The 24,516-nt window shown below is 44.9% G+C and overlaps 1 protein-coding gene across 13 annotated transcripts in view; it reads left to right on the top strand.

The window, feature by feature from the left end:
* Positions 1–24,516, top strand: part of LRRTM4 (leucine rich repeat transmembrane neuronal 4) — a 799,408-nt gene that overhangs the window by 593,511 nt on the left and 181,381 nt on the right. Inside the window, exon 3 of one of the 13 annotated variants that reach the window (XR_006577582.1) lies at positions 18,934–19,052. The exons of the other annotated variants lie outside the window; for them this stretch is intronic. The gene's annotated coding sequence lies outside the window, so the exon portion shown is untranslated. Of the gene's footprint in view, positions 1–18,933; positions 19,053–24,516 lie in introns of those variants that run through there. 13 annotated transcript variants of the gene reach the window in all.

The raw sequence follows: 24,516 nt of genomic DNA, 5'->3' as shown, positions 1-24,516 counted from the left end.
ATTCAGTTGCCTAGCGTGCCTCCTGTATACAGTCCAAGTCTCACTGGCATACATCAGGGTAGTTAGCACTACTGCTCTGTAGACTTTAAGCTTTGTAGCAAGGCTTATTCCACGGCGGTCCCACACGTTAGTCAGCAGTCCGCCGAATGCAGAACTTGCCTTGGCGATTCTGCAGTTGACCTCAATGTCAATTGTCACTGCGCGGGAGATGGTGCTGCCAAGGTATGTAAATTGGTCCACTGCTTGCAGCTTTTGTCCCTTCACTGTGATGGTGGGCTCTTGGTGTTGGGCTTTCGGAGCTGGCTGGTGCATCACTTTGGTTTTCTTTATGTTGATGAGGAGGCCGAAGTTGTCGCATGCTGCTGCGAATTTGTCCATGCTGGCTTGCATTTCCTGCTCTGATCCAGCATTCAGGGCACAGTCGTCAGCAAAAAGGAGGTCTTGTAACACAGTCTCCTTTATCTTGGTGACAGCCTGGAGTCTTCGCAGGTTGAACAGTTTCCCATCAGTCCTGTATCTCAGGCTGACTCCCAAGGAACTGTTCTGAAAGGCGTCTGACAGCATAGCTGAAAACATTATGCTGAACAGGGTTGGTGCCAACACACACCCTTGCTTGACGCCGTTTGTGACGGGAAAGGCCTCTGAAGCTTCTCTGTCGTCCAGAACACGAGCCGTCATGCCGTCTTGGAACTGACGTACCATCAGGATGACTCTGTCAGGGCACCCAAACTTCGACATGATGCGCCACAGACCTTCACGACTGACATTGTCAAAAGCCTTGGTAAGATCCACGAAGATGGTGTACAGTTCACGATTCTGCTCTTGACACTTCTCTTGGAGCTGTCGGACTGCAAAGATCATGTCCACAGTGCCACGCTCTTTGCAGAAGCCGCACTGTGTCTCGGGTAGTAGACCCTGTTCCAGGTGGTCAATCAGGCGATTCAGCAACACTCGTGCAAGGATCTTACCTGTGCTAGAAAGCAGTGATATTCCTCTATGATTATCACAGACTTTTCGATTTCCTTTCCTCTTGTAGAGGTGTACAATGGACGCGTCTTTCAATTCCTGAGGAATGGACCCTTGATTCCAGAAGGACTGGAACAGCTGAGTGAGTTTGTCGACAAGCACTGCACCACCATCCTTATAGACTTCTGCTGGGATCGCGTCAGATCCTGGAGCTTTGCCACTGGACAGCTGACTGGTGGCCTGTAAGGTTTCAGTCTCTGATGGTGGAACGTCCAGGCTGTAGTTGATATCCGCCTGGGGCATTCTGTCAATCGCCTCGTTATTGAGGAAGATGGGCGGTTCAGCACGGATTGAAAATGCTCAGCCCAACGCTGTAGAATCAGAGTCTTCTCAGTAATGAGAGTTGCACCATCTGAGTCCAGTAGAGGGGAGCTCCCTGAGGGCCGAGGGCCGTACAAGGATCTGAGGGCTTCGTAGAACCGTTTAGCATCGTTTCTATCAGCAAACTTCTGGATTTCATCTGCTTTGGCACTCAACCAGGAGTCCTGCATCTTACGAAGCTTGCTCTGTACGGTCCTGCGAGTGTTGTTAAAGGCATTTTTCTTAGCTGTTGACGATGGGTCGTTCTGATGAGCACGGTGAAGGCTGTGCTTTTCAGCAAGTAAGGCCCTGATCTCTTCATCGTTTTCATCAAACCAGTCCTGCTGTTTCCTGTGTGAAGGTCCAAGAACCTTTAGTGCAGAAAAGTGCACAATATTCCGGAAGCATTCCCAGTCCTTCTCAACATTTTCCTCTAATTGCAGCTCTGAGAGTTGGTTGTCAAGATCTTCTGCTAGTGAAGCTGCTGTATTGGGGTTCCTCAGTTTACTGACGTTGATCTTTTTCATCACAGCTTTGTTTCCCTGCGGACATCTCTTTGGCTTGATGTAAAGGCTTAATTTGGAGATGATGAGTCTATGATCAGTCCAACAGTCAGCACTCGGCATGGCCTTGGTCACCCTTACATCCTGTCTGTCTTTCCTCCGCACAATGACATAATCAATGAGATGCCAATGTTTGGAGCGTGGGTGCATCCAGGACGTCTTTTTGCGAGTGGGCAGGCGGAAGATGGTATTGGTGATGATCAGATCATGAGCCGCACATGTCTTCAGTAGTAGTAGGCCATTGCTGTTGCATTTGCCGATTCCATTTTTTCCAATGACGCCATCCCAGGCAGAGTGATCAGATCCTACTCTCGCGTTAAAATCGCCAAGTAGAATCAGCCTGTCGGTGCGCTTCACGGATGAAAGTAGGGCATCGAGATCCTCATAAAACTTGTCCTTTACTTCATCCGGATTCGTCATTGTGGGTGCATAAGCGCTAATTAGTATAGCTTGCTTTCCTCTCGGTAGTGGAAGATGCAGTGTCATGAATCGATCGTTCACGCCCTTGGGTAGACTGGCAAGTTTGCGGACAAGATGATTCTTAACCGCAAAGCCAACTCCAGATTCACGACGTTCGTCACTGCTGCGTCCACACCAGAAGAATGTGTAACCACCTCCTATTTCTGTGAGCTGACCTTCGTTGGCTAGATGAGTTTCACACAGGGCCGCAATATCGATGTTAAATCTTGCGAGCTCTCTGGCAACCAGGGCTGTTCTTCTTTCTGGTCGATCTGCTGAGGGGTTGTCTTGAAGCATGCGTACGTTCCATGTACCAATAGTGAGTGGTGTCATCTTACGTTTTATTATTTGAAGTTTTGTTGTTCGACCGCATAAGATGGGATCCCCTCCAGCCGCGGTAAGCTGGCCAGGGTTCTGTGAAGCAAACAATGTTTAGGGCACCTTTTGTAGCCCCTTCCTCTTACTACGGAGGTGAGCAGTGCGGTCCTAAAAAGGGCTGCTCAGTCACTCAGGTAGATGCCGAATCCAGCTGTTGCTTCGGTCAGCAAGAAGACGACCATTAGACCTGAGCCGCCTGTGTGCAGGTCTGCGGCTACAGCTCCCAGTGTATCCATACCTGCTGCTTCATCGCTCGCCCATCGCCACAGGACTTTGAAGTTTACGGGAGTTGGGGGGATGTCAAGACTTGCGCGTGAATTGGATTAAAGTGAGGGAGAGGTGCGCATAGTCAGCCTCACTCTCTCTTCCCAGATTCCATCTTGCTCCAATGGCAGGACAAGAGTCGAGACGGTTGGAGATGGGCTGGGCGCAGTGGTTGACCAGGGCGTCTTTCGCGTCTTGCCGTGCTCTTAGCGTACCACGTCGCTTGCAGAAACCGCCTTCATGACCGTTGGTCCTATTCTGAAAGGTCTCATCTGCTCAATCCGCCGGAGTCTGTCTTCACATGCTCGGGATAGACAAGGCCCTATCTCACCGGAGGTCTATGCCCGACGGCTGCCCTCAACCTGGTTTGGCCAGCCTGTCGAAGCTGTTGCCCGGGGTGTGGCCGCTGCGCATGCTACAGCTGCTGGGAGCCACAGGTGAGAGCTGAGTGACAGGTGGGGACCAAAGGTGGACGAGCTGCCCTAGAAGGGACACGACATGCCCCTACACCAGAGGTGCTACCCCTCCCTGAACACCCCATACACCCCAAAAGTCCTATAAAATTGAATAGAAAACCTTTTAATTGGGTGTTTTGAACCATCCAGTAGAACTTGATAGAGAATTATATCTCTGCAATATAATGTAATATAGGATGATCAATTATGGAGACAACAGTAGCAACTCCATAATTTAATTTGCATTGACAGATATGTATGTATGCATGTGTGTAGCTATAGCGTCTGTTTCCCCTTTCTCCTCCGCTTCAAACACACATTACTTGTCTTTGATTGGAAAGTCCTTTGTGGCCTGTCCATACCCGACTCATCTTTCATAGGCTGTTGAGATGTCTGCTCCTGACTCTACTCCACCAAGGATACCATCTTTCATCACCCACTTTCAAACAAGCACCTTTGTGCCTTCTCCTATCCTGTCCCTCTGGCTTTGGAGCAGATTCCTGTAGACTTCTTCAAAGCCACCTCATTGGCCACCTTCAAATCCCTCCCAAAATCATCTCTGCCCTGGTGTCTACAGAGGAGATGACAATAGTTAGGCAGCTGGTGAGCTGAGCCCACTGCTTTCCGTGGTGATCAATTTGGTCTAATTGTTTCTTGTGCTTCCACCATCTTGTTGTCACTGTTGTGTCCTGTCTTCTAGTTAGATTGTTCCCGCCCACAAAGATCTTAGTCTTTTTGTGTTTGTACATTATGTATTGGGATGGGGCCATGTGTGTATTTGTAGAAATAAACATGAAAAGATCATTCTCTATTGAATTCTGTTCGCAGAATTCACAGAACCTCCTATTAACTCTAGCCAGTGTCCCATGTTCTCCCTTGCCCATCCTGAGTTCAAAAGGAAAATGTTACCTTCAGAATGCTACTGGAGTATGACACTGTATGTCAGTCCCTCTGGCCCTCTAAGGGTACTTATACACAGCCCATAGCAGTGAGCATCCGAGCCTAGGCTGTCAGACTCCGGCTCGTACTACTGCACTAAAAGTAGTTGTATAGAAGTTGCGGTTGGGCTGAAGCTCAAACACTAAAGCTCATCTCCCACCCTAAGCCACAGAACCTGAGCTCCAGCCCAAGCCATAGTGACTACACAGCTATTTTTAGTATGGTACATGAGCCTGCATCTGTTGACCCAGGCTCAGAGGCTCACTGCCACGGGTGGTCTCTTGTTGTGTTGATGTACCCTAGTGGTAGTTCTTAGCTAGTATTTGGCTTCATTTCAGTGGACACACATGATTGAATCTATTCTGTGCTGCCAAATCCCACCTGCATGCAGGGTTGCTCTGAATTCCATTTTCTGCGAGATGGTAGTTGCCTTCCTTCCATTTGTTTATTTGTTGTAGCATTAGACGGGGGACATGTGTGTTGGGGTGGCAAGGTTGTGTGAGTGTGTGTTGTTGAACTGACAGTGTGGGCACACGTTTGCAAAAGAGGATAGGGTCAGAGTTACAAGTGCTCAACACCTGTAATTTGAGGCCAGATTTGCAAAAAGAGGTTCATACCCAATATTACAACATGCTGAGCTCATGGAAAAGCTGTCCCCTTTTTCTGGATCTCTTAAAACTGACTCCAATTTTGGGTGCTGAGTAGAGCTGGCTGGGGATTTTGCAATGAACTATTTGTTAATCAAAAATATATTTTTGTGAATCCCCAAGCTGTTAGTGAAACAGGGCTGGTTTTGACAAATCTCCCAACTCATTTTTTTGGGGGGGGGAGAAGGGTAGATTTGATATAATCAAAATGTCCGATTTTGACAGTTTCTAAATGAAATGCTTTTGGGGGTGAGTCAAAATGTTAGTAAATTTGGACTAAATTGGCGGGGTGGGGGAGGGAGTCAAAATCAAAATAAAGCATTTTGACGTTATTGAAAAGTTTCATCTGACCCAATTCTTTTTTAAACATGAAAATTGTTGATTTCTACTTTTTGTCCCAATTTTGAGTTGGAGAAAAATTCTCTCAGGATGGGAAATCCGGTTCCTGGCCAGACCTGGAGGTGAGCTCTTCTTAGAAATTTGGCTCTTTGTGTTGTGTAGAAGGCCTTTCAGTATATTAAGGTTTGGGAGTGTCATCCTATTCTCAGGTAACATTGTTATGACGCTTTCTCCACCAAGTGCAGGAATATGTTGTTTTGTGAATACATATGAGGGGAAGGAAATACCAGTAACTTTCCCCTCTCTTTGCCCTGACTCCTCTAGATCTTTGAGGGGGTGCTGTTAAGACTATTTGTCTCCATTTGTGATCACCAGGCGAGTAGCCAGTCAGAGCCAATGCTCTCAAATCTCAAAAGGTCATTGTGGAGAGGCAGGAGTAGCTTGAGAAATCCTCATGCTTCAGGACAACTGCTAAACAATGGTAAGGAAGAATCTTTCCCCACGTGCAAGTTATCCCATCACTGCCTATTGAGGGTTTCCTGAACCCTCCTGTGAAGTAGCTGATCCTGGCCACTGCCAGAGATAGGACAGTGGATTAGATGAAACAGTGCTCTCAGGGGTGGCTCCAGGCACCAGCACGCCAAGTGCATGCCTTGGGCGGCAAGCCACAGGGGGCGCTCTGCCGGTCACTGCGAGGGTGGCAGGCAGGTTGCCTTCGGCGGGATGCCTGTGGAGGGTCCGCTGGTCCCGTGGCTTCGGCGGACCTCCCGCAGGCTGCCGCCAAATCCACGGGACCGGGGACCTCCCGCAGGCAAGCCACCGAAGGCAACCTGCCTGCCGTGCTTGAGGCGGCAAAAATACCTAGAGCCACCCCTGAGTGCTCTGACCTGATATGGCAGTCCTATGTTCCTAAAGCCTTACATACCATTATTTCAAAGGAACCAGTTTTTCTTTCCTCTGAGCTTCTGGGTCAAGCCAAGAAAGAAGCGGTTTCCATGTCTAAGGCTTGCCCACTGACAAGAAATCCGTCTTGTCTAGGTAATAAAATTAGCTCGATCATATACTCATTGTTTTGCACAACCCAAGCCCATATCATCTACATTAGGCCAGTTTTATGGCCTGATTTTTTTAATAGAGTGTAAACCAGCATAAATCACAAGGGGAAAAAATCGAACATAAAACCCCTAAAACTCAAATGACTTCCTCGAAACCTAACCACACGGGCATTGTGAAATGCTGATGAATGACAAGTAATTACTTACTAGATGTAATACTTGTCAGTCAGCTCAAAGAACAATTACTAAACCTCACCTTGCATTATTCAGCAAAAGAACCACAAAGGGAGAACAAAGTTAAATACCTGAAAGTCTGTTGGCTCAATTCACCACTAAGTACATTTGTTCTGCTATATTCATTGACTTCCCTTGGGCACGTTGCCAAATTATATCTCCTAGAAGAATATGATGGGAGAAAATTATTTTTATTTTTAACAAAATGTTCTTTGCTGGCCTGGTATAATAGAGTTGTTGCTGCACAGGTGTCACTTTATTCTCATCAGAGGGTCTGATGCTGAGCTGGCTGCACCATTGGGAGTTGTACCTGGGCGGATGAGGGCAGACTGATGGCCCATCAGTTAGGGTATTAGCCTGGAACTCCAGAGGCACCTCCTCTGCCACAGATTTGCTGCATGAATTTGAGTAGGTCACTTAGTGTCTCTGTGCCTCAGGGTACGTCTACACTACATGATTATTCCGATTTTACATAAACCGGTTTTGTAAAACAGATTGTATAAAGTCGAGTGCACGCGGCCACACTAAGCACATTAATTCGGCGGTGTGCGTCCATGTACCGAGGCTAGCGTCGATTTCTGGAGCGTTGCACTGTGGGTAGCTATCCCATAGTTCCCGCAGTCTCCCCTGCCCATTGGAATTCTGGGTTGAGATCCCAGTGCCTGATGGGGCAAAAAACATTGTCGCAGGTGCTTCTGGGTACAGCCTCACCCCTCTCTCCGTGAAAGCAGCAGCAGCCAACCGTTTTGCACCTTTTTTCCTGGGTGAACTGTGCAGACACCATAGCACAGCACGCATGGACCCTGCTCAGCTCAAGACAGCAATCATGGACGTTTTAAAAACCTCACGCATTCTCGTGCACTCAATGCTGAACCGGGACCTGCAAAGCCAGGCGAGGAGGCGGCGGCTACGGCAGCGTGGCGACGAGAGTGATGAGGACATGGACACAGAATTGTGTCAAACTGCGGGCCCTTGCGCTTTGGAGATCCTGCTGGTAATGGTGCAGGTTCTAGCCATTAAACGCCGATTTGGGGCCCGGGAAACAAGCACAGACTGGTGGGACCGCATAGTTTTGCAGGTGTGGGATGATTCGCAGTGGCTGCTAAACTTTCGCATGCGGAAGGGCACTTTCATGGAACTTTGTGACTTGCTTTCCCCTGCCCTGAAGCGACAGAATACCAAGATGAGAGCAGCCCTCACAGTTGAGAAGCGAGTGGCAATAGCCCTCTGGAAGCTTGCAACGCCAGACAGCTACCGGTCAGTTGGGAATCAATTTGGAGTGGGCAAATCTACTGTGGGGGCTGCTGTGATGCAAGTAGCCAAAGCAATCACTAAGCTGCTGCTACAAAAGGTTGTGACTCTGGGAAATGTACAGGTCATAGTGGATGGCTTTGCTGCAATGGGATTCCCTAACTGTGGGGAGGCGGTAGATGGAACCCATATCCCTATCTTGGCACTGGAGCACCAGGGCACCCACTACATAAACAGCAAGGGGTACTTTTCAATGGTGCTGCAAGCACTGGTGGATCACAAGGGATGTTTCACCAACATCCACGTGGGATGGCCGGGAAGGGTTCATGACGCTCGCATCTTCAGGAACACTACTCTGTTTAAACGGCTGCAGCAAGGGAATTACTTCCCAGACCAGAAAATAACAGTTGGGGATGTTGAAATGCCTGTCGTTATCCTGGGGGACCCAGCCTACCCCTTGATGCCATGTGAGAGTAAGGGGGAGACCTTTATGGCGGGGTGGGAGGCTGAGGCAAATCACATGGCCACTGATTACGCACAGCCAGACACCAGGGAGATTAGAAGAGCACACCAGGAAGCGGTGCGCATTAGAGAAGCTTTGAAAACCAGTTTCATTACTGGCCAGGGTACCGTCTGACTGTTATGTTTCTTTCTCCTTGATGAAACCCTCCCCCCCTTGATTGACTCATTCACTGTAAGCCACCCACCCCCCCTTTGATCATCACTGTAAGCCACCCACCCCCCCTTTGATCACAGCTTGCTTTCTAAGGAAATAAAGTCACTCTCGTTTAAAAATCATGTATTCTTTATTACTTAATTATAAAAAGAGGGAGAAAACTGACAAGGTAGCCTGGGTCGGGTTTCAGAGGAGAATAGTAGGGAAGTAAAAGGCCACTATAAAAATTTCATAATTTCATAATAATGAGAGCCTTTTGGTTGGGCTGTCCACTGGGGTGGAGTGGGCGGGTGCACGGAGCCTACCCCCACAAGTTCTTACTCGTCTGGCGGGTGAGGAGGCTAAGGAACATGGTGAGGGGGGAGGGTGGTTATACAGGGGCTGCAGCGGCACTCTGTGATCCTGCTGCCGTTCCTGAAGCTCCACCATATGCCAGAGCATGTCAGTTTGATCACGCAGCAGCCCCAGAGTTGCATCCCGCCACCGCTGATCTTCCTGCTGCCACCTCTCATCTCGAGCATCTCTCCTCTCATCTCGAGCGTCTCTCCTGTCCTCACGTTGGTCCCTCCTATCCTCACGGTCACTGGCATCTTTCCTGTACTTTGCTACCACGTCCTTCCACTCATTCAGATGCGCTCTTTCATTGCGGGTCACTTCCATGATTTCGGAAAACATTTCTTCTCGCGTCTTTTTTTTCCACCGCCTTATCTGAGATAGCCTTCGGGACGGAGTAGGGATGCTTGAACAATTTGCAGCTGCATGAGGGAGGGAAAAAAGGGAGAGAAGTATTTAAAAAGATACATTTTAGAGAACAATGGTCATACTCTTTCACGGTGAACAACACTATTCACCTTACATAGCACATGTGTTTTCACTACAAGGTCGCATTTTGCTTCTTAATATTGAGTGCCTGCGGCTTTGGTGTTACAGATCACAGACGCAGGTCTGGGCATCAGAATTGTGCTTGCATGCGGCCATAGTAAGCCATTGTCTTTTATCTTCTGCAGCCTTCATCTATCTAGCGCCCTCATTTCCCAAATAGCAAGCAAAGCCCATTGAGTGCTGCTTCTTTCCTGTTAACGTGTGCAGCAGCAGAAACCACCCCGTGGCTGGTATCATGGAAGATCACTGCTAAACACCCCCCTTTCCACTCCCCCCCCCAACTGCGTGGCTGGTAGCAGGAAAGATCTCTGCTAGCCAAACGTGGAAAAGTGCAGCGCCAATCGCGCGCTCCCCCCAATCCCCCCCACTTGGCTACCTGCAGGGAAGGATTTCTTTTAAGCAACAGGCAAACAGCCCAGTAGGAATGGCCATCTCTGTCCCCTTACTTAAATTCCTGAATTTCAACCAGGTTACCATGAATGATATCACTCTCCTGAGGATAACACAGCGAGATAAAGAACGGATGTTGCTTGAATGCCAGCAATCACCGGGACCATACGCAGCTAGTCTTTGTCATGCAATGATACCAGATTACTTGCTACATGCATGGCGTGGTCAAGTGTCCTACCATGGAGGACAGAATAAAGCGGCGCTGCCCAGAAACCTTCTGCAAAGGCTTTTGGAGTACCTCCAGGAGAGCTTCATGGAGATGTCCCTGGAGGATTTCCGCTCCATCCCCAGACATTTAACAGACTTTTCCAGTAACTGTACTAGCCGCGAATGCATCCCAAGTCCTTAGGCCAAATTAATCATTAAAAAATGCTTGCTTTTAAACCATGTCTTATATTTACAAGGTACACTCACCAGAGGTCCCTTCCATGGCTTCATTGTCTGGGATAGTTGCTTGGGAGGGCTGGGAGGGTAATTCCGTCAGGGTGAGAAAAAGCTCCTGTTTGTTGGGGAAACGGAGTGCTTTGTGCTCTCTACAAGCTCGTCCTCCTCTTCCTCCTCCTTATCTTCCCCATCCGCAGAATCCTCAGCCATGGCTGCGATTACCACCCCCACCTTGGAATCCACGGACAGGGGTGGGGTAGTGGTGGTGGACCCCCCTAGAATTGCATGCAGCTCAGCGTAGAAGTGACGTTTTCGGCCCTGCCCCGGACCTTCCGTTTGCTGCTTTGGTTTTCTGGTAGGCTCATCTGAGCTCTTTAACTTTCACACGGCACTGTACTGAGTCCCTGGTGTGGCCTCTCTGCATCATGGCCTTGGAAATTTTTTCAAATGTTTTTTCATTTCGTCTTTTGGAACAGAGTTCCGTTAGCACGGAATCCTCTCCCCATACAGCGATCAGATCCAGTCCCTCCTGTGCAGTCCATGCTGGAGCTCTTTTTCGATTCTCAGGAGACTGCATTGTTACCTGTGCTGATGAGCTCTGCGTGGTCACTTGTGCTGATGAGCTCTCCACGCTGGCCAAACAGGAAATGAAATTCAAAAGTTCGCGGGGCTTTTCTTGTCTACATGGCCAGTGCATCTGAGTTCAGATGGCTTTCCAGAGCGGTCACAATGGTGCACTATGGGATAGCTCCCGGAGGCCAATACCGTCGATTTGCGGCCACACTAACCCTAATCCGACATGGCAATACCGATTTGAGCGCTACTCTCCTCGTCAGGGAGGAGTACAGATATCGGTATTAAGAGCCCTTTATATCGATATAAAGGGCTTCGTTGTGTGGACGGGTGCAGCGTAAAATTGGTTTAACGCTGCTAAATTTGGTATAAACGTGTAGTGTAGACCAGGCCTCAGTTCTAACTCTGTAAAACTCCGGCAATAGCATTTCTTACCTCACAGGGGAGGGAGGGGAAGGATAAAAACATTAAAGATTGTGAGATGCTCATATACTACAATAATAGGTACCTGAGAGAGATGTGCAGCTTAAAGAGAGTTTAGATAGTGAGAGAGGTTACTAAAAACGGAAAGAGAGAAGAAGAAAATAGGAATCAAGCGTTTTACGTGACTTTCGTTCAGTACGATGCATTAAAGAGTTTGTGCTTACCTGGCTCTCAGTATCCATTGAGGATCTTGGGCTAGCTTTTTCAAAAGTGCTCAGCAACCAAAATTAGCCCCGTATATATATTTTATATATATATATTTTTTAAAAGATGATGACAAGCTTGGCCTAAAGTTGCCAGCTTTTCTAAAGTATCTCTATAGGGTGAGGCTCTCACAGAGGTCAATGAGAGCAGAGTTAGGCCAATGTAGAGCATTTTTTGAAAATCCCAAGCATCAGGGGAAACTGAGAACAAGGGCAGCTGTTGAATTCTGAACTCTTTTGAAAATCTGGCTCCTTTGCTCTTGAGAAAGTCAATGGCAAAAGTTCCCTTCACTTCAGAGGGAGCAGAGTCAAAGCCCTGAATATTCAGTCTGGAGAGCAGCATTGCTGGATGAGATGTAATGGAAATACATGTTCCACTATGATTACAGACTGAGAAAAATAATTAGTTAATGGGCCTATCCTGCTCCCATTGAAGGCCCTGGCAATGCTCCATTGATGGAATGTGAGTACGATTGGGTCCAGTGTTTCTACTACTGTGATTTATTGGCTAAGGCAGGCACCTTGAAGTCCCAGCTCTGCCACTGACTCATCTTGTGACCTTGAGTAAGTCACTTCATCCATATTAAATGAGGATAATAATTCTGGACCTACCTCCAAAAGAGTATCATGAAGCTTGATTCAGCCATGGTTATGAAGTGCTCTGCGCTCCTCTGGTGAACTGTGCTGTGTAATTGCAAAGAAAAGGAAAGATAATCCCCTCTGTCTCTTCTGACTGCCACTGTGCATTGTGGGATTTTAAAGTGAGAAATAGTCTTCTGTGGGGGCTCTTTTATGTGCTCTTGCTCTGTCCTCTCCTCCTATCACACTCACAACATGCATGCATTTGAAACCTGTTTTCTTTACTCATTTTTTCCTCCTTCCAGCATGTATGGCTCAAGACTTGCCTTGGTTCTCTCTCTCACCAAAAAAAAAAAATCATACTCCCACCTTGATTATGGATCAATTGATCTCATTACAAAAACCAATTTAATTCCAGGAGCTCTGCTGGGTCGCAATGCCCATTTTCACAGTCTCCTGTTAGACCATATTATTTTTCAAGCTCCTTTTTCATGGAGAGCTTAATGGGCCCAAGTGAATAGCCTGACACCCAGGGAGCCTTGATTTGCCTCTTTGTCAGAGTTCACCAGTGGGGCAGACAATTAATTTCTGAGTCCGGGGAAGTGTGTGCGCAGGCACGTGTCACTTGGTTGATAGACTTTTCCAGTAATCATTACAAAAGCTAAATACAGACCAAGGAGAAGGTATACCTTTAGCTAAAAGTTGAGTGCCTGTAAAATTTTGAAGTCCATTCTGAATACGCTATGTTATACCCTACCCTATGTTATGAATTGAATTAGATGGTGGGTGTCGACCACTAGAAGCTTTTAATAGTTAAATGCTGCAGTAGTCGCTGGGGACAAAAATGCACTCTTTAAATCAAGTGGGTAATTAATTTTCATGACAAGCTTTCAAAGTGCTCGATTGAGATTTTAGGCCTTAGATATATGATTTGACAGTTTTGAGTTTGCCTCCCCCTTCTGTAGGTGAAAACTGAAAGCCTTCCTGAGTCTCATCGCTAATGCGTACAGAGCTTCATAAACCCAAGAAATGGGCTTATAGCTTAAAACGAAGTATCCACTTTGCAGGGGCAGCTCTAGCCATTTCGCCGCCCCAAGCACGGCGGCATGCTGCGGGGGGTGCTCTGCCGGTCGCCGGTCCCGCGGCTCCGGTGGACCTCCTGCAGACGTGCCTGCAGAGGATCCGCTGGTCCCACAGCTCCGGTGGACCTCCCGCAGGCGTGCCTGCGGATGCTCCACCGAAGCTGCGGGACCAGCAGACCCTCCGCAGGGACACCTGCAAGAGGTCCACCAGAGCCGCCTGCTGCCCTCCCAGCGACCGGCAGAGCGCCCCTCGCGGCATGCTGCCCCAAGCACGCGCATAGCCCCAAGCACGCGTGCTGGGGCCTGGAGCCGCCCTTGCCACTTTGGCATCTGCTCCTCAACGTGTGTTTTTCAGCCCATTGTGAATGCATCTGTATTTATCTGTTTCATTCTTTAAAACCTGCTGGAAAAGGCCTTTTATTCAAAAAGAGCTGCTGGTAAAGTCTGAAGCAGAGGAAAGCAAATGGGCTTGCTGATGGGAGAAAGAAGGATATTATAGGACCAATGACTGCAGGGTCCTTGGTTTAGGATGCCTTAGTAATTCTCCCAGCCCTTGACTGCCCTAGGCTGAGGGGGGGACTGTGCTTATCTCAAGAGCTTGGGTCTAGAACTTGATCCCATGTGCGGCTGAATGTTTTCGGGCCAAATTACCTGCTGGTGTAAACTGGCACAGCACCAGTGGAGCTGCACATGCTTATATGAGCTGAAAATTTAGCCCTTGATGCTTTTTGATGGATTTTGTTTTTAAAACTGATTTTAAAAACAAAGGGTCAGATTTGTTCCTTGATTTCACATGTGATACCACAAATGAACTTGGATCAGTTATTTCTGTTGAGAAATGCACATGACTCCTGAGGTCTCTTCCTGTTTCTGCCACTGAGTTACTGAGCTAACCATGAGAAAGTCACTTATCTTCTCTGGGTGAAATCCATCCCTTTGCAAAGGGCCAATAAAAGGCTTTTGGCTCATCCTCTAGGCCTGTGTTTACTCACTTACGTGGTTGCAGATTTGGGTTTTTAGGCTTGTAGTAATCTCAGATCCAGTATTGCCAGTCAAACATCAGCCATCAACTCCTATCCTGGCTAATTACAGAGCTACCCTTAGGATCCTAAAGTTTTTTAAGTGGTGTAGTGTCCAGTGGATGTCATAAAGGTGGCACTGTTTTCATAACCGAGTTCAGTATCATTGGGAGCCAAAGTAATTGGCTATATTGTAAAATGGCTTAATAAAAAGTGACATATTTTAATGATGGTAGACCGTAATTAGTTGTGTAATTTGAGAGGTAGGGAGGGGAAAATCTCGGTAAAATAAATTGCTGTTTTTATGTTCATTAAACAGATTACAACAATTTTTCATGTTAAAAAATGACAAATATGTGCTCTGCTGAAGTAAAGGACATAAATGCTTAGGAAAATAAAGCAAAAATGTGCCTTCTGCAAAGTAACAGCTTTTTGAATCAAAAAAATTCTGTGCTGTTTCCTATTAAAAGAAATTGGTTCTTACGGGAATCTGACCCTGGCTATCTCCATTCCTCATGGTATATCCAGCTACAATTTAAGACTGAAGTATTTTTGAGTTTTGAATACAACTGGGTGAGTGTTTTAATTACAGATATGAAATGTGGCTGATATCAATTGTAGATAGCATGTGCCTTCCCATGACACATAATACATCTTTCGGGCTGCCTCAGCAAGAGAGGCTTACAAAGCAGGTATGGTGGGAAAGGGAGATTGAGTAAGTGAGACTAGATCTGCAATTAAAGAGAAACGCATTGCAGAAGTAGTTGTTAGATGGAAGCACCCAGATCCAGGTATTTAGGCTCCTAATTTCCATGGGAGTTAGGTGCTTAAATGCCTTTGAGGATCTGGGCCTAGATGACAATGGAGACACAGTGTATTGCATTATACAGGTGCTCTTGGGGTGAAATGCCTTTGATTCTTTTTTTTTCTTTTGTATTAGAGAAATGACCAAGAGGTTGGCAGATGCTGTAGCTATTGGTTCATAAATGCCCTTTAGAGTGTATTTGTTGTAAAATGGAACCCTTGCTATACGTAAATCATAGTATATCACGGTTGGAAGGGATCTCTGGAAGTCATCTAGTCCAACCCCCTGCTCAAAGCTAGACCAATCCCCAGACAGATTTTTGCCCCAGATCCCTAAATGGTCCCCTCAAGGATTGAACTCTCAACCCTGGGTTTAGCAGGCCAATGCTCAAATCACTGAGCTATCCCTCCCCCTTTAAAGCAATTCTGAAATAACTCCCTGTGTAGACAAGCCATTAAACCACAAGGTTTTTCAAAAGAGCCTGACGGAAGCTTTATTTATTTGCCAGAGATGAAATCACTCAGCAGAGCTCGTCATTTATCAATCGGTAGGTCTGTGAATTAGATTCTTTGACGGTTTGTGACGGATCACTTGTAGCAAAGGTACATCTGTTTTGAACCCACAGGATTTGAAAGTGCAGCAAATAGCAAAATTATAGCAGAACTGTATATTGTCTCTGTGTTATCTTCATAACCACTGAAAGACGTTTCCTTTTGGGAAAGGATTTGCATGGATTTGCTTGTGGTGAATGAGATAAGAATTTATTATAGCCAGGCATTATTATTATTATTATTTTACTTTACACCAGTGTGCTCGCCACTGAAGGGCAGCTAAGGATCACGCTTGGACTGACCTTGCATAATTTACCTGGAGGGTTTTAATAGCCTTTCTATTAATAAATGTCACTAATATAGATCAAGACCATGATTATCGTAACATAAATATGGAAGGGAAATGTACAACTTCTCCCATTCACTTCCACTAGTTACCCAAGAGAATTATCTATGCCTTTATTGTCAATTTCTAGAACCATTTTCATGAGTTTGTTCCAGATGCTGATAAGAAATAACATAATCATAGCCAAACGATTCAGAATGATTCCATATGAATATTGCTTCTTTACTGCAGGGGAACTTATCCACATGTAAATTATATCCCTGTGCTTATTCATTATTCCCTCTCCTCAACCCTGCATGTAGACCCCTCTTGATGAGGCAGAATGAAATTGCACCACTGAACACAGGCTAACTCTGTTAGCCACAAAATAAATCCCCAGGTCAAATAGAAGGGAAAGCACTGGACTGGGAATCTGGAGATCTGGGTTCTTTTCTAGTCTCATTCTCTTATCTGATTGGTTACCCCAGGCAAGTCACTTTCCTTCTGCACACTTCTGTTTCCTTTCCCACCTTTTGTCTGCCTTGTCCATTTAGACTGTAAGCTCTTCAGAGAAAGGGACTGTGTCTTATTATGTACTATGCCTACTATGATGGGGGCATAGCCTTGGTTCTATTGTAGTAGTAGTGATAATAACAAAAGGAATGTATTAAGAAAAAGAAGGAAAGTCAATACACATATTGAAACAGGAGCATTTCAGGCACCTTAGTGGCACTTTTTTAGAGGCACTTTTTTAGGAGAAGTCATATTTCATTGCCTTAGACTGAAGAGTGTGCTGGATTTAGGCAACCCAAGGTTGAATTATGTCTTTGGTTATTCGTGTGCAGCTCCCACTGCCAAGTCAATAGGGATTGTGCGGGTTTAATCAAAGAGAAAATGTGGACCCATTGGATTCTCTATGTGTAATGCTCTAGAATATATGATTTTTATTCAGCCATGCAATCTGGACCCCTGCTTGACAGTAGAGAACTTTAAGAGCAGCATGTGTTTTTATCAGGATCTATTTATGCAGCCTACAAATGGATGTGGCTGAGTCACTTACATTTCAGTACTATAATTTTTTTGTATGATGAGTTAACGTCAAGGCTTCATATGCATCAAAGATAAAATCTAGTTCATTCTTTATTTAATATGAGAGAGTCTTAATACACAAATATATCTCAAATGTACTATTGTCCCAAACTCCAGGAAACACTATTTGCAAAGAGACTAAAATACACATGGGGTAAAGATGAAATTCTACTTCTCAGTATGTGCACTGTAACTAATAGGTAGGGGTTGACCTTGATCCATAGAAATGCTTAAGAGGTAGCCATCCATATGCCTTAGGAACCTTTGACATAACTTAAAATACATAATTAATTATACTCTAAGTGCAGCAGTACAATTCAGTATAATCCACCACCAATAAGCCTAGTAACTTAAAAGTCAACTATCCCCTGCTTCCTCCAACAATTCTTCACCCTATCATCCACCTTTATTTTCAAGTGTCTGGATAAAAATCCTTGCCACGTGCCCGAGTGGCATCAGCTCGGGACTGTTACGGAACAGGGTGGGGGAGAGAATTCCAAACAATTGTCCCTCCACAGAAGGCATGGTCCACAGCCCGCTGAAATAAATCCAAGTCCTTCTATGGGCTTTGATGAGGTTCAGATCAAGCCAATGGAGTGCCCAGCCAGCAGCCCTGATCTCCGTATAGAGCACCCCTGCTGTGGCAGCGTGGCATCACTTATTTACTTACCGACTGTGAATTTGGGTGTCTAACTTTTGTTACCTGACTTAGAAAATCATTGCTGTGTGCTAGTAACACTTTTTCTTAAAATGTTCTCTTTCAACTTTCTCAAATATGCCAGTGAAAGTTATTTTTATTTTTAATTCTCCTGCGACAGATATCAATGTTTCAGATGATCATAGATTTTCAATTCCATCTTTGTGATCTTGTTGACATTTGCTATCTGTCATCTCCAAGCTTTGCATCAGCGTCAGACGTGAGAATTAAATGAGACTCCTTCCCCCATACATCAACCCATAAGCTTGGGAGCAGATGACCCCCAAGAGACATTACCTTGTTAACTTTAATAAAAATGAGTAGAGGGATAACATTTTATTATGTGTGAAATGTTTTATTATCAACTTACAAAATCCACTGATGCCTTTTTTCTTTCCATACAGATATTAGCATTTTAAGACTTTTTTTGTTGTTGTTACTGCATAAAAAAGTTTTCCTCTGCATTTGAACTCCTAAGACACACTGGGTTTTTTCTTCAGTAATTCATCAGTTTTTGGTGCTCAAAATGACTTGACACAGAAGGCAGATGACATTTAAATAATTCCTCTCTAGGCAGTCTCGAAAGTAGCATTTCTATGTCCACTATATCGAAATTCTTGGCCACGCTTGATATTAAGTGTACATTTATAAAGGAATAATAAATGGTTGTTATGATCATGTTAGATATGAATACTGTTATAGATGACTATAAGTGTCACCAACTGGTTAATTTATGTCCCTCTCTGTGCCTGAGCCACATAGGAATTACAGCTCAAGCTGTAGACACTCATGCTATTAGCTATTGAGGTCCTTGGTTTAAGCTCCAGTGTCAGCCAAGATGGTAGCCATCATGTAAGTACATCAGTAAAAAGTGTTATCAATGATTTTAAGAGACTGTCGACCTTTATAACCATTGACTCATTTAGTAACCTTGTACAAACTATTTAGAAATGCACCTTAAATTTAAAGTGTGACCAAACATTTCATGAGGAATATGCAAAAATCCACTATTCCTGAGCTAAGTTCCACTCAAGCCCTAACTTGTAGTTGCAAATGAAAAGGTGGTGCTCAAAGCCCCATCAAAGGTGAGTAAGCAGCATTATTCCTATTTTACAGATGGGGAAAATAAGGCAGAGATAAGTGAAATGATTTTTAGAAGCTTCTATACTGAGTTAGTGGAATAGCTGTGAATAGAACTCGGGTCATGTGACTCCTATTCCTGCAGGCCTGCCTCTGTGGAACAGTGTGGACCCTTGTGGCTGTGGTACGGACCAGACCCTGTGGATCCAGGACAGTTGTATAGCAAGCCAAACGGCAAACAGGACTAGTCACTAGATAACCAGTAAGCTTATGGATGTCAACCACTTTATTTCTGAATTTGAAGCAGTCTGTAATCATTTTCAGACAGTGCTGATATATCATGTTTGATATAAATCTCAAGCAGCAGGGTATTTTATGTGTTTTATCATCTGTATGAGTTTGACAATTGTTTTTCTGTGCCTGTAAAAGTTAGTGGCTGAGTCCAAACTCAGGTCTGGCAGCTGCTGGACAAGCTTTTCTGCACACCTCTCCTGGGGCAACATATCTGTCTATGCTGATTCGTATCCTGCAATCATCACCAGGGTGTCTATGCATCTTTTAATAAAACACCCTGCAAAATCCTTATTCAAGTGAATAGTCCCACTGGATCCCAGGGCCGGCTTTAAGCCAATTCCCCCAATTCTCTGGAATCGGGCCCCGCGCCTAAGAGGGCCCGCACCTTAGGCGTCTTTTTAATTTTTTAATTTTTTTTTACTCACCCGGCCGTTGGGAGGGGAGGTCCGCTCCGGGTCTTTGGTGGCATTTCGGCGGTGGGGTGTACTTCGGTGTCGTGGAAGACCCAGAGCGGAGCCCCCCGCCACCGAAGTGCTGCCGCCAGGTATTCAAATCGGGCCCCGCTGTTCATAAAGCCGGCCCTGCTGGATCCAATGAAACTATATCCCCTGTGAAAGGCCGGCACATGGATTCATTAAAACCCCTAATTTCCATGCACAGAGTATTCTGAAGTTCATGTTCCTGCATCAGTATCTTCTGCAACTGGACATGCTGCAGTCTTCCTATTTTTCATGCCAGTTAGCCATATTATTGTTACAGGCTGAAGCTCTGCGATAATACTATGATTTTGATTCTTTGTTCAGACATAGTGGAGAGTGACATCTGCAGGGAGCTGATTGCAGCTCCTGGGTCATTGGCTGTCCAGCACTGGTAAAGGTTCGAACACCAGGAGACCTGCTCTTATTTTCACAATTGGTGCAAGGTCCTTAAGAATCTAGTGTAGTGGAGCTCTGCTTTACCGTGCCTCTTTCTCCTTACAGTCAGAGTGAGAGGTAGCTGACTCAAGGTGGAGCCTCCTCTGCCAGCTTTTCTTCAGCAATTATCTCCAGCTGTTTAGTGGTGGGTTCCAGTGTTGCATCTGGAATTATGGTCCATTTTCAACAGGAGGTATTTATTAAGGAAAACAGCTACTGTCTAACAGGTTTCCACACAGCTTGAGTTCCAACTTTGTTTCCCTTGTTTACCAGGGACCACATCGTGTCTGAAACTCAGTGGACAGTTAATATAATTGAACAGGTAGAGACCAGCAATTCCTAGCAGACTTCCCCATTCCATTTCCCTTGAGATTAATCTACTAGGTTTTCATCTCGGCCTGCAGAAGTGGAGAGTATACCTGGACCTTAATTTGCAAACCTCACTTCTGGAGTCAAGTAGCTGTGTGCTTAATAAATCAACATATGGCCTTGCCCTGACTGCTCTCCTGTTTGTGATTCCTCTGCCACTTCTAATGTTTCTCCACCCACAACTCTTTATCATCCTCTCCTATCATGTCTTCATTTCTTTTCAATAAACATCCACAAAATATTTAATCTTCAGCTGATTGTTGTTATTCCCCAATGGCAAACTCCTTCTGCACAACTTCATAATGTAAAAAAGTGGGTGCTTAATATTTCAGTGGGGAAGTGGATTCACTATTGAAATAATAAATGGCATTATCTGTTGGGGTTATTTTTTGTCACTTTTATAGAAGAACAACACTTTTTGGGGTGTGTGGGAAAGGAAGGTTGCATTTATGCTGCACTCAAACAAGTGAGCGCTTGTTTCTTTTCAATGAGATGCTCAGATAATTTCGACAACAGTTGTTAACTTGTCAAATGAAAAAAACAGATGGTTAATAAAAAGATTATTTTTTCAGTCTCACTATTTAAAATTCAAGTTTTCTCATTGAACAAATTTGAATTTGAAGTGTGATTAGAGCCAGAAGAATGTCTTTTAAAAAAGACATTGTGAAGTTCCTTAGTTTCTTCCTCTCTGACTTCTAGAATAAATTTGTTCATTTTAGACTCAAATGATTCCACTAACTTTCTCCCGTCCTGTTTCTCCAGTGTTGCAAATTTAACCTGAGCTCTGAAAAGGAAACTGTTCATTCTTCAGTCATCTGCCAGTAGGGTGACCAGATGTCCCAATATTGCAGGGACAGTCCTGATTTTAGGGGCTTTTTCTTATTTAGATACATATTACCCCCTGACCCACTGTCCTGGTTTTTTATGCTTGCTATCTGGTCACCATATCTGCCAGAAAGAGAGTCTCCATTTAGAACATAACTGGCAATTTTGTTCATTGTATTCTATTCATTCTTATGCTTCTCCAATCACTGTGGTATCTGAATACCTGTTGCATGCGCCAGAATAGAGTCTATCTCTTCCATTGCTGTACTAGCTCTGCAGAACTGTATTAGTTAAGTGAGCATCTGTGAGTCAGACACACACAGCAGATATGTTCTGAGTAAGAAGGGGCTACTTGTGAATAGACTACCCCGCTGCTTTCCCTCCCCGGGACCCAATTCACCATTGGCCTGCATGTTGTGTCGTCATTTACACCAGGGCAACATGCATGTGAAACACTATCATTATGATTTGGAAATGTTTCATACACCTTTATGTTAGAGTAGATGACACCACCATGTGCAGGGTTATGGTGAGTCAGGAACCGGGGTGCTATTTCTGACTCTGCCATGGACTCCCTCTGTGATTTGGAGAAATTCATGTCTATTTCCCCATCTGTACAACTGCACTGTGGGGGCTTACAAGGGGGCTAAACTCATTACTGTGTATGAAGTGGTTAGAGATTTTTGGGCCTAGTCTAAGTGCAAATTATTAACGTGTATTGGTTACTTTTACTTAAATGGATTGAGGGTCAGGGTAGGGTGACCAGACAGCAAATGTGAAAAATCGGGACGGGGTGGGGGTGGGGGGTAATAGGAGCCTATATAAGAAGATGACCCAAAAATCAGGACTGTCCCTATAAAATCGGGACATCTGGTCACCTAGGTCAGGGTTACTGCCTGTACTCCATCTCAGCTGAGGAAAAAAATTCAGATGTGAAGAGCAAATCTGGATAAATTTCTAACTAGTAAATCTTGTGTACATAAAGTCTTAAGGGTCTGACCTTTCATTCACATGTATGCCAGCTCCTAAACATTAGTGGGGTATGTGCACAGGAAACAGACTGGTAAGATAGTTGTTGCTTTCAGTTGCTCTGAACCCCTTCAGCGTAACCCAAGTTTTCAGATGTTGAGCTCCCACTTGGCGATAAGGAAACCAATCATGAGCCCTGCGATTCTGCCATTGGGTGTTAAAAACGAAAGCTTTTAGTGTTTACACCTTTAATATTCTCACCACCCCTGGCTACCTCTCCATCTCTTCCCACTTTGAGGAAACAACTGGGGTGTTTATGGTAATATGTAATCTGATCCTTCCTCTCCTTTCTTCCATGCTTTGGTAAGCTATGAAATATTCTATGTACCAATATTGGTAATTATCATCAGTGGTATCTGAGTTAGCATCCATTGACATGAATGAGCCAGTTCAGAGCTACTGTCTTTGCCTGTCTTCTAAATGTTCTATTCAAGAGCTACTCCTTGAATCTCCATCTGTTTGAAGTTTTATGCTCACATGGTAGCTGGTGCGTAGGGGTTCTGCCATTGTGTCCGACGTTGGTAGATGGTCAAACTCTTGCTGTGATACACCCAAGGGTGTGAAACTCTCTCTGTCTCTCCTGAAATCTGGCTCATTTAATCTCTTCCCCATTAAATCTAAACTTCTTTTTTCTCAGGTGGTTTTTCAATTGCTATTGCTGTTGCTGGTTGTTTTGTACTTGCTGTTTTTGTTTACCTACCTTGACTATAATTTTGTTGAGATTGGGATGTTTGAGAAATTATTTTTAGGATTGTTGTTCAGTGTCCTGAGTGCCTTTGCAGGGTAATGCTTGAGAAAATCATTATTAAATAATTATTACTATTATCTGCATCGGTTACATATAATCTCATTTTGCAGGTTTTCACGGTAAACATAACAGTTAAAGCTGCCTCTTTTTCTGAATGAAAGCTGAAATTCTGGAAAATAACTGAGAGGTCTCTCTGCACCCCCAGAATATTGCACACACTGCAAAATATTGCTATAATGTATCAGTTCATGGAGTAAAACGCATCTCTGGTGCTGTAACAAATTCCTGGTGCTTTACTGATGTGCTGATTTTTACAACGGAAAGCACACATTTAGAGAAAATGGGTTAACAGTTGGAAACCCAGCAATGAGGTTGTTGTGTTCACCAGAAAGTTTTTATTACAACAAAAAAGGGACAGTCGAAGCTTCTTATCCTGGGTTGAGATAAAGCAAAACTCAGTTGTTAATGAAGTTTAAAATGACTACTGTAGCATTCCTTTGTATGTGAGTATGTCTCAACTCTCCATTTTGGATCCTTCTCTGTAGGATCTGAGCACCTCACACTCTTTACTGTATTTACCCTCAAAACTCCTGTGTAAGGAAGGGAAATACTAAGTGACTTGGCCAAGGAAACACAGGAAGTCTGCAGGGGAGCAGAGAATTGAACCGACGTGTCTCAAGTTAGCGCTGTCATCGTTGGGTCATCCTTTCTGTCAAACAAAGGGATCTGAGTCATCAGTTTGACAGATGCACAAGAAACTAGGCTAGCTGACAATGGCCCAGCAAGCTCTTTCTTGGAATCTCCATTACTCCCTGTGGATGGTGTCAGTTGTGTCCTCCTCCTTTTTTTTTTTAATGGATCTTTTTTGCTGCACATATATCCTGTTGTCTTATGTGTGCTATCATTTTATCTAGATGATGATGTGCTACTAACATCACTGGGAGACCGTGTAAATATTAGGTCTTCCTATGCATCCATGTTATGTGTAGACTAATCACTGGGCTAGACCAGTAGATTGCTTAAAAACTGACCACCCTTGGGAATTATCCCAAGATTGGCTGAAGTCTGAGTGTGGAACCTCCATTCAAGCAGTATTGCTGCTGCTCTCTGCATTATGAAGTTCCTCTGCAGGAGGAACTATGGGTATCTGGCACATAGTGATCTCAGGAATAGGAAAGCATGCTTTGTAGCAGATCAGTTGTATTCCTTCCTGCTGCATGGGCCTCATCTGTTCCCTCTTAAATGAGAAGAAAAAAAACACTCTTACGGCTGAGGGATGGGGATGGGGCTATAACATTAGATGATAGGAAGCAGAGTGAGATGCGGCTGGAAAGCTCATCAAGGTCTTGATCCCGCAAGGCTAATCATCTCTCTGTGCAGGCATCTGCCCTTATGGAACAACTTACAGATGTCAATTATCAGAGGGGTAGCCGTGTTAGTCTGGATCTGTAAAAAGCGACAGAGTCCTGTTGCACCTTATAGACTAACAGAAGTATTGGAGCATAAGCTTTCGTGGGTGAATATCCACTTCGTCAGATGCATCAACTTA

This window comes from Mauremys mutica, chromosome 2 (assembly GCF_020497125.1).
Source record: "Mauremys mutica isolate MM-2020 ecotype Southern chromosome 2, ASM2049712v1, whole genome shotgun sequence".
Taxonomy (NCBI): domain Eukaryota; kingdom Metazoa; phylum Chordata; order Testudines; family Geoemydidae; genus Mauremys; species Mauremys mutica.
The sequence above is the reverse complement of the archived record's forward strand: the minus strand, read 5'-3'. Positions and strand labels throughout refer to the sequence as shown.